The sequence below is a fragment of the Rhincodon typus genome, chromosome 1 (assembly GCF_021869965.1).
Source record: "Rhincodon typus isolate 14 chromosome 1, sRhiTyp1.1, whole genome shotgun sequence".
NCBI classification, from domain to species: domain Eukaryota; kingdom Metazoa; phylum Chordata; class Chondrichthyes; order Orectolobiformes; family Rhincodontidae; genus Rhincodon; species Rhincodon typus.
The window spans coordinates 124,286,971-124,296,729 of NC_063332.1; the positions used below are offsets into that span (position 1 = coordinate 124,286,971).

Below are 9,759 nucleotides of genomic sequence, written 5' to 3' on the forward strand. Positions count from 1 at the left end.
CTGCAACAGTAATCTAAAATGACAATAAGTCAAGTAGAGTCAAACGTGTACAACATTCAGCCACTCCAAATGTATTTAGTTTAATGGTATCAAGATAAGAAGAGATTATTCAAATAACGCTGTTTATCTTTGCAATTATTTTACTTAAAATATTTTTGAGGCTTGGGATTTTTGATTAATGATTTAAGATTCATAGCACAAGTATCATAATTAATCACAATGCCACTGGACTGTGGCCTCCCCTTTTACTTTTAAGTGCAGTCTTGAGGGCCATGGTATTGGAAAGATATTAGGGAAATAAAAAGGATTATCACACAGATTCACCAAATATTCAAATATGAGGAAGTATACGTGAAAGCCACCTTTAGAAAATTGAGACTGCTTTTGTTAAATTGGAGAATGTGAAGGAGGTCTGACTGAAGTGCTTAAAACCAAATGGATGGAATGGAAGATAGAAATAAATTCTGTACTCTAGAACTCTAGAAGTTAGAAATATGTCAACCAATTCTTTTGTCTATGGGGATTAAGTTCCAACTGGGTTGGTTTAGGGTAGACATCTGAGCCACACACTAGTAGTTAAATAGATGAAAGAAAAGCGTATCCAATGGTAAATGGGCTTAAAGCAGCTTATGCAGGATGAGCATAACCCTTTTTTTTTTAAAAAAAACTGCGGATGCTGGTAATCTGAAACAAAAACAGAAATTGCTGGGAAAATCTTGGCAGGTCTGGCAGCATCTATGAAGAGACGGCAGAGTTAATATTTGGGTCCAGTGACCCTTCAGGATTCAGTTCAGCTGAGTTTCTTCAGTAATTTCTCTTCTCTTTTTTATATATCGAAAAGGGTGCATCAGTTGCAGTCCTGAGGATACATTCTTGTTTTTATATTTTAAAAAAGTCCTTCATTTTCTTTGCATGTAGAAAAAGGAAGAAACATTAGTGACATGAGCAAATCCTGGTGCACACAAGACCATGTATAGGATAGAAAGATTTTATTGTCACAAGTACAGGACTACAGTGAAAAATTTACAGTTTCGCCATTCAGTGCTTCATCTTGGGTACAAAGTAGAAAAATACAGAAATAAGTTTAAAAATTCAACATCACTTTCTATTTAGAAGAACAGTAGTCAATAAAGAAATAGTTGCGTTCAGAGTTACAATCCTTTAGTCACAGGCCTGCAGTTGCTTCACACTGGGATTTCCCCATAAGGACTCTCACTTCCCTGCGCTGGGTTCTATCTCTTGATCCCCATGCCTCGACACTGCTGTCTCACTGCTGACTGCCACCTGGGCTCAGCAGCCGCCTCACTGCAGGCTACTAGAGTCCTACTCTGGATCCCCAGCCATTTCCATGATCCAAAGCTCAAAAGTTGCAATATTGCTGACCATCAGAGTTCTGGCTGGATGCACACTCCAGACAAGGGGCAAGGGATGCGAGGAAGCTTGTGGGCAGTGAGTTGATGGGTGGTGATGGAGCTTAGAGTTAAGAAAGGAGTAGGCAGACCAGGGGATTATTGATAGTAAACCAGGACAAAAGAGAAGTTGAATGTGATAAAAGGCCTAAAAATAGGAGAAAGTGGATAGGCTGTTCTGGAAGCAACCCATGTCATGACAGGACCAGGATGGGTTTCAAAAAACATGGAAGCACATGACCAGACTCCCATGTCATTGAACTCAATGTTGAGTCCGAGAGGCTGCAGGGTCCCCGGTCAAAAGATGAGATGTTGCTCTTTGAGATCTCACCGAAGCTCGCTGGATCACTGTGGCAAGCCTGAAACACATGTTGATGTGGGAACACAGTGGTGTGTTGAAGTGGCAGATGAAAGGCCACAGGAGTGAGTTGAGGATTTCTCCAACAAAGTAACTAATACTAGCGCAGGCTGATGTCTAAAGTAGAAGCAGGCATTAAATATCTTATTCTTTTACTATGCCCAAAATCCCAGTCAAGCTCCACTAAACAGTGAAAGCTATATACAAAGCACTGGAGAAACTTGTGTCTATTTCATTTATGGAGAGAGAAATAAAAATAACATTTTGAGTCCAACAGGACTTTTTTTTTAAAGGAGTCGTATCAGACTTGAAACGTTAACTCATGTTCCCCTCTCCTTAGATGCTGACAGACCTGCTGAGTTTCTCCAACACTTTGTCTATATTAGCAAAAACTGTGTTATTGTTTAGAGCTTTGGTTTGTTTTGCCTTTTGGTAAAAAGACTTTTGTTTCCTACCATACTTTGGTTGAGTGCCTCCCCGTGGGAGTTTGGTTGATACTAGTTTGGTTTCCTTTGTGGTTATTAACTATGTTTTCCAAAGAAAGGTATTGGACACTAAGTATCTTGAAATAGTACATTTAAGGTAGTGAATTCACACCCATCTTGTCGTTGTGTGCAGGAGCTGCTGGACATTGAGGAGATTAGGATATTAATAAATGGTCATTGTTGTTTGTACCTATTTAGAACATTGCTGTCCACCCCAACAAATGTAAAGTTGCTCCAACCTGTGAACACCAGAGATAAAAGTGGACTACAATACGTGTTCTGGATTAATTTCAAGAAGGCTGTCAGTGAAGTAAGGAGAAAGCTAGCTATGTTTGGTGAACATGTTGTTAGATGGCAAAAAACTACAAAATCAAGAATTCTGGATAATAATAGTATTTCCATTGTCCATGTGTCATAGATCGTTAATTTTGCTCTGCCTAACCTGCCTTTTTTTTTTTTTTTTTTTTTTTGTTCCTTTCACAGTAAAGATTATAAAGTTCAATCAGTTGAAACCATGTCCTGACATCCAAGAGGAAGAGCGAAGGCATCGATATCCGAACCACACTAATGTGCTCTCGGAGACTGGATTCAGGTGAGTGAAACTTCTAACATGAAACTTTTTTTCTCTTCTGGGGACTTCCATTTTGTTTTAGTCACCCGTGATAAAGGTATCAATGTTTTATCTTCTCTTAACTGCTCAGCTACTACCTTGAGTAAATGGTTGTTACTCCAGCTCACCTTCCACCTGTTGAAGATATTTAGTTGAATTCAGCCTATATTTCTGCCCCAGAAGAAGGGTTAGGTAAACTGCCAAATTCCCAAGTCCTAGCAAAAAGGCTGTCCAGTATGGAACATTACTTGTGAATCAAGATATGTATTTGTCATTTCAAGCATTTTTTATTACTGTAGAAAATTCACTGCTGGTAATTGGGAAGCTGAAACATGTGTGTTTTTTAACACGTAGATTTTCTGCATCCATTGTTGCTCTACTGCCCTCCTCGCTTGGATTTCTGTATATAGTATCTTAGGAGGTTTTATGTGGTGTATCTGTAGTTCTGTTTATGAAGTGAATATATTTATGAAATAGATTCCATTGGAATCTATTTGTGATAAGATGACTGGACTTGTATCACTACGGAGTTGCACTCCTCTTTTTGCCACATTTCTTTATTTAGCTGTGATATACTTGCGTGGACATAGCTTCCCTTCCAGTTCTACAATTATCTCCTCATTAATATTGAATCGTCAAAGTATTGAGGAGTTATCAGATCATCCACCCAGTGTATTAGCAATAGTACAGTGAAGAAAGGAATTTAGACTCTTATTCACCTGTTTATCTTGGAAGAGCTGAGATGAGTTTCAGCATCTCTATCATATTGCTGGTGATCTCCTCACAAAATGAGAATTGAACAAGGCATCTTCCTAGTTGTCGTAACTCAGCCGCCATTAGATAAGGAGGCCTCGTTCCTTGGGAATTGCCCCTGCCTCTGAGCCAAAAACTTTTGTGTTTGAATCTTACCTAAACCTAATGATGAAGGGTGCATCCATATAGTAACCAAACATGCATTGGAAGTGTTTGCTCAAAGGCAGGTGGTAAGACTAGGAGAGATTCCTGGTCAGCCGTGAGATGGAAAGAACGTGGGAGCTTCTAGCATCACTGTCCATAGCTCCAGACTACAAATGTATATACATGTCACCACAGCAATGTTGATTTCCTGAGTGACTAACGCCCCACCACCATTACATAAACATGTTGAACCAGAAAAATGTAGCAGTTTGTAATTTTGGGACCTCCTTTGAAACAATCGTATTTGTTCAGAATATTTGATTTCAAGGTGTTCTCCACAATAATAAAATTCTATGCAACTTGGGGATGGCACGGTGGCTCAGTAGTTAGCACTGCTGCCTCAGTGCCAGGGACCCAGGTTCGATTCTAGCCTGAACGACTGTGCAGACTCTACACAGACATTCTCCCTGTGCCTGCATGGGTTTTCTCTGGGTGCTCCAGTTTCCTCTCAGTTAGGTGGATTGACCATGCTAAATTATCTGTAGTGTCTGGGGATGTGCAGGCTAGATGGATTAGCCATGGGTAATGCAGGGTTAGGGATAGAGGAGTGGGTCTGGGTGGGATGCTGTTTGGAGGTCACTGTGGACTTGATGGGCTGAATGGCCTGCCTCCACACTAGGGAGCCTGTAATTCTATGACTTAATAACACAATGCCTAATGTGACAGGTCTGAGTTCAAATTCCAGTCTACACACTTGACTGTCAGGTCGTGACGATGTACTCATGTGGAGCACAATGTACCCAAGCAAAATTGGGGATCGGGGCAAAACTCTCTGGTTAGAGTCCTGCAAAACATAGGAAGATGGTTGTGGTTATTGCGGATCAGTCATCTGAGCTCCAGAACGTTTCTGCAGGGGTTCCTCCGGGTAGTATCCTTGGATCAACCATCTTCAACTGCTTCATCAATTACCTTTCTCCCCAAATGCCTCACTATCAAAAGGTCGGAAATGGAGATGTTTGGCAAAGATTGCACAATGTTCAGCACCGTTTATAACTTGTCAGTGTCTGCTTCAGTATCTGACCCAATTGCAGCAAGACCATCCAGGCTTGGGCTGATAAGTGGCAAGAAGCATTTGTGCCTTACCATCGCTGTCCTCCATTATCAACATCCTGGGAGTTACCGCTTGACCAGAAACTCAACTGGAATCTCCACATGAGCACAGCAGCTACTACAGCAGGTCAGAGGCTGAAAGTATGGTGGCAAATAATTCCCCTCCTGAATTCCCAAAGCCTGTCCACCATCTAGAGGATACAAGCTAGGAGTGTAATGGAATATGTCCCACTTGCCTGGATGAGTGCAGCTCCAACAGCATGAAAATAGACTTGACATCATCTAAGGCAAAGAAGCCCACTTGATTGGCACTACATTCCCTCGCTCTAGCTCTGACGCTCAGTGGTTGCAGTGTGCACTGCAGAAATTCACCAAAGATCCACAGACAGCACCTTCTAAACTCATGACCACTTCCATCCAGAAGGACAAGGGAGATGCCGATCTATCCATGCAGGTACATGGAAAGACCATCACCTGCAAGTCCCCCTCCAAGCCACTCACCATCCTGACTTGGAAATGCATCGCCGTTCCTTCACTGTCACTGGGTTTAAATCCTAGAATTCCCTCCCTAAGGGCATTGTGGGCCTACCTACAGCACATGGACACCAGTGTTTGAAGAAGGCAGCTCAGCACCACCTTTTTTGAGGACAACTGGTGGAGGGCAATAAAGGCTGACCAGCCAGGGATGCCTACACAATTTAATAAAAGCGGAATCTTTGGTGATACTTTTTTCTTTCTGATGGGTGGAGGTGATGACCTAGTGGTATTATCACTGGACTGTTAATCCAGAGATCCAGGTAATTTTTTTTGGTGACTCTGGCTCAAATCCTGCCACGCCAGATGGTGGAATTTGAATTCAATGAACATCTGGAATTAAGAGTCTAATGATAACCATGAATCCATTGTCGATTGTTGGAAAATCGCATCTGGTTGACTAATCCCCTTTTTTTAGGGAAGGTAACTGCCATCCTTACCTAGCCTGGTCTACATTTGACTCCAGACCCACAGCAATGTAGTTGACTCTGAATTCAGCATTTAAGGATGGGCAATAAGTGATGGTCTAACCAGTGATGCCCACATCCCTTGAATGAATTTTAAAAAAAAAAAGACATTGAAACAAATGAGGCTACAAACATTGCTAGGTGCACATCAGCCATGCATGACCAGGAACACACTGCTGGCAACAGAATAGCAACTGTCTGTCCTTTTTTAGGTGGGGTGGGGGGGGAGGCACTGCTCACTGTGCAGGACAAGGCAGGGACAAACTTGAGCTTTGGCTCCATTGCTTTTTAAAAATAAATTGTGATGTCCAAAACTCTGCCTTTTGCATCCTCTTCATCCAAAGTATTTATTCTCCCATTTGCCTAGACTTCGTGAACATTTTTGATATCTGGTTATAGTCCAATTTGAGGTGCTCTTGGCTGTATCTTCATTTTGTTAAAGGTGCTATATAATTAAATTGTTACTTGGTTGTAATGTTCTTCAGTGTTAGAGGGCTTTATGCAGCCCATGTTATTAGAAAGCCATTTACCCATCACTTTGGTATGGACACTTAAACGAGAATGAAAGGCTACTGACTGGCTTAAAGGGTCAAACTGAAATGACCAAACAATCTCAACCCTATTTATCTTGAGGGTTTATGGATAGCTTCAAGATCTCATCAGGGTGTCATGACTGAGATGGAAATGGAAATGGAAAAGAAATATAATTTGGACACAATACAATTTTTGTTTTTCTTAATCAGAAAAGCATCCAGGCAGATAAAGGGAGGAGAGCTTCCCCGTGTGTATTTGCTATATCTGATCTATTTACAGATGCATACTGGCATACAGTTGCTGCTGACTGGTGTCACTGGGGCCATCTGCAAATACGTGGCTTTGACAGTCAGCTTTGGCCATGTTTGACATTGCGAGCACATACTGCATTAATCCAAGGCCCTATCTGCTGTACAGTGGTTATAAAATACCCCATGTCACTATTTCAAAGACTAGAAGAGTTCTCCTGGTGCGCTGGCCAGTAGTTATCCCTCAACCAACAACAGTAAACAGATTATGTAGTAATTTTATCTCATTGTTGTTTGTGAAACTTTGAGTATAAGTTGACTGGTTTCCTACATCCCTGTAGTGGCTACATTTTGAAAAATGCTTCTTTGCGTTATAAAATGCATTGAAATGTTACTTAATGAAATGCACCATGTAAGTGTAACTTTTTTAATTTGACACATAAGCTTGCATCATACAACAATTTTGTAAAGCTGTGTTTTTCCTCTCAAGGGATGGATCAAATTTGGAAAACCTTGTGGAAAAACAAGCAGACCTCATTGACTACTTAAAAATGCACAATGTGGAATTAAGTAAAAGACTGCTGACTTTAATTTCCCAGCAAGTCCGAGGCTGAGGTTTTGAAAGAGACACTAAACATTGTGATAAACCAAAGAATAAAGAAAGGCACAGCTTGAGCTGAAGACGTCAAAACTGGCATAACCATTTTAAAGAAGTGTGACTATGAAATGTAATTTAATAAATGGGTAAAGTTATCTTCAGAATTTAACTTTTTGTATTACTGAGATTATATTAGGAGAGAACATTTGCTACAAGCATGAGTAATTTGTTTTTCCATTTTGACACAACGTTCTTCAAATCAATCATGCAGCAAAATTATCTTTTTGACTTGTGCCAAAAACTTCAATTGTGAATTGTGATCTCGGACAATTGTATCTGCTGTGTAAGTAGAGGTTTTTCTTGCCTTTGTAATCTTGACATTCACTTCTTTGTTATTGATGATGTGAATATTTTGAATGACTTTTTAAAATCTTGTTCAAGATATGAATATGTGTATAAAATGTACTTTTCAAGTTGCTTTTGAGTACTCTGCTGGCTATTCTAGATTTAGGTTAGATCTATATGCTGGTTACTTTGCAGAAATGCAACTGAAAATGTACAAGACTTTACTATCCTGTAATATTTGAATTTTGAGTTGTTGTATAATATGCATTGGAAATGTAAATAAATAATTGTACAATAAATTTTTCACAACCCACCAATTTTGTTTTTACAGTCCAATTACCACTTGCTGACACCTTACCATTTAAGGTTTTAGCAAAGATTTGTAGCTCGCGTTATGTGTGAGTTTGTTGACTTGCTCACTGAGCTGGCTTGTTTTTGTTCAGATGTTGTAACACCATCAGTGAGACCTCCGATGAAACAATGTTGTCATACTCTGCTGGAATTTATCCTGTCCGGCCTCTTACGGTGAGTTGTCACCTCCAGTTTTGTGTATGGGTTTGTATGTAGTTTACAAAATACCATGCAATGACTGCCACTGGGATTACATCGGACAGACAGGAAGGAAACTAGCCATCGGAATACATAAACATCAGCAAGCAGCAAAACGACACAATGAGCTTTCCTTAATATCAGTACACTCAGACAATGAAGGCCATCAGTTTAACTGGGACAAAGTAATCATAGACAAGCTTGGGAATTCCTAGAGGCATGGTTCTCAACCCATAATGCAAATAACAAACATAGAATTGGACCCTACACACAACAAAACTGTAATTTTCTCCTGTAGCTTGTGTCTCTTCTTTGTTTTAGTGATGGTGTGTTCTATGGTTGTAGTCCATTGCTGGTCCGTAGTATTTAGATACTGTGACTTTTGGCGTGAAATTTCCTGTTCTTGCATGTAGAGTCAGTTATGGGCATCGTTAATCATTTCTTGCAGCATTCTGCGTCCATTCTGTTCAGCAGCTATTTTATATGCCTGTGGGTTGTTGAGTCGAGGTTTGTACTCTTACGATGCAGGACAGTACCTGGTTCCTGAGGCATCCGTGAAGAAAGTGTTGTTTGTGGGTAGCGCTTAGGCAGGTTGGCAAGGGTTTCCTATGGTCGGCCAATTTTTAGCGTGTTGCGCCTGTTAGTGTTTTTTTTTTTAGGTTTTTTTGCAAAGATTTGTAGCACAGGACCAAAACAAAGAAGAGATGCAAGTTACAGGATAAACAAACTGAACTGATCCACCACAAAGACCAGGACAAGAACAAGTCAGACACGTGGCTAAGAAACCTATCCAGCAGACGACTCTCAGAATCTGAGAAAGATGTCATATTATGCAGATTGAACTACAACTGCCGAGATGTGAACAGAACAGACATCAGGGAAGCCCTGAAAACTATATTAAAAGGCAACAGACTCACGGACAAAACCCAACAAGCCATTGACAAACTTTAATCCCCATCCTCAGCCGAAGGAACAACTAGGACACCCTGAACACGGAGAAAAGCACTAGATAAACTCCAAAAGACAAGAATATTATAATCCTACCAGTGGACAAAGGACATGACCGTCATTATGAACAAACTGGACTACTTTGAGAAAGGACCAGCACTGCTCACAGCTACAAACACTTACCAAAGGTGGCGATAGACCCAACACTGCAGCTAGGTAATAGGATCACCCAAACGCTGAAGTATGCAGAACAGATAACCAGAATGGACCACATGAGAATGAAACCAGAGGGCACGAACAGCCTTTACTTCTATGGACTACCCAAAATACACAAACCAGACATCCCCTCAGCCCCACTGTCTCCCTACCAGTCGTACCTTCACACAAACTGGCCAAGGACCTACAACAGAGACTGAAACACTAAGTTGATGAATCACGCCATTCCATCCACTCAACCCAAGAATTCCTCAATACCCTAAAGAATACAAAAATCAGCAGCAATGAGATTATGGTATCCTTTGATGTAAATAAAGAAATATTGGCCACATTACTAAAGGAAGCAGGAACACAGACCAGCAGCTCTATCAGCAATGATGATGTACTCCAAACTTTTGGACTTGTACTTCACCACACACTTCGTCTTTAATGGTCAAGTATACAAACAAGT

General features: G+C 40.6%; 1 long non-coding RNA gene across 2 annotated transcripts; it reads left to right on the top strand.

Annotated features, from left to right (window-relative positions):
- Positions 1–2,190: 2,190 nt before the first annotated feature.
- Positions 2,191–7,908, top strand: LOC125483444. Of its 2 annotated transcripts, XR_007262398.1 has the most exons (3): positions 2,191–2,562; positions 2,736–2,844; positions 7,143–7,908. It is a non-coding gene; the product is annotated as an uncharacterized LOC125483444 (long non-coding RNA). The 2 variants fall into 2 exon arrangements; XR_007262399.1 differs by lacking the exon at positions 2,191–2,562 and having other exon boundaries at positions 2,731–2,844.
- The last annotated feature ends 1,851 nt before the right edge of the window (positions 7,909–9,759 follow it).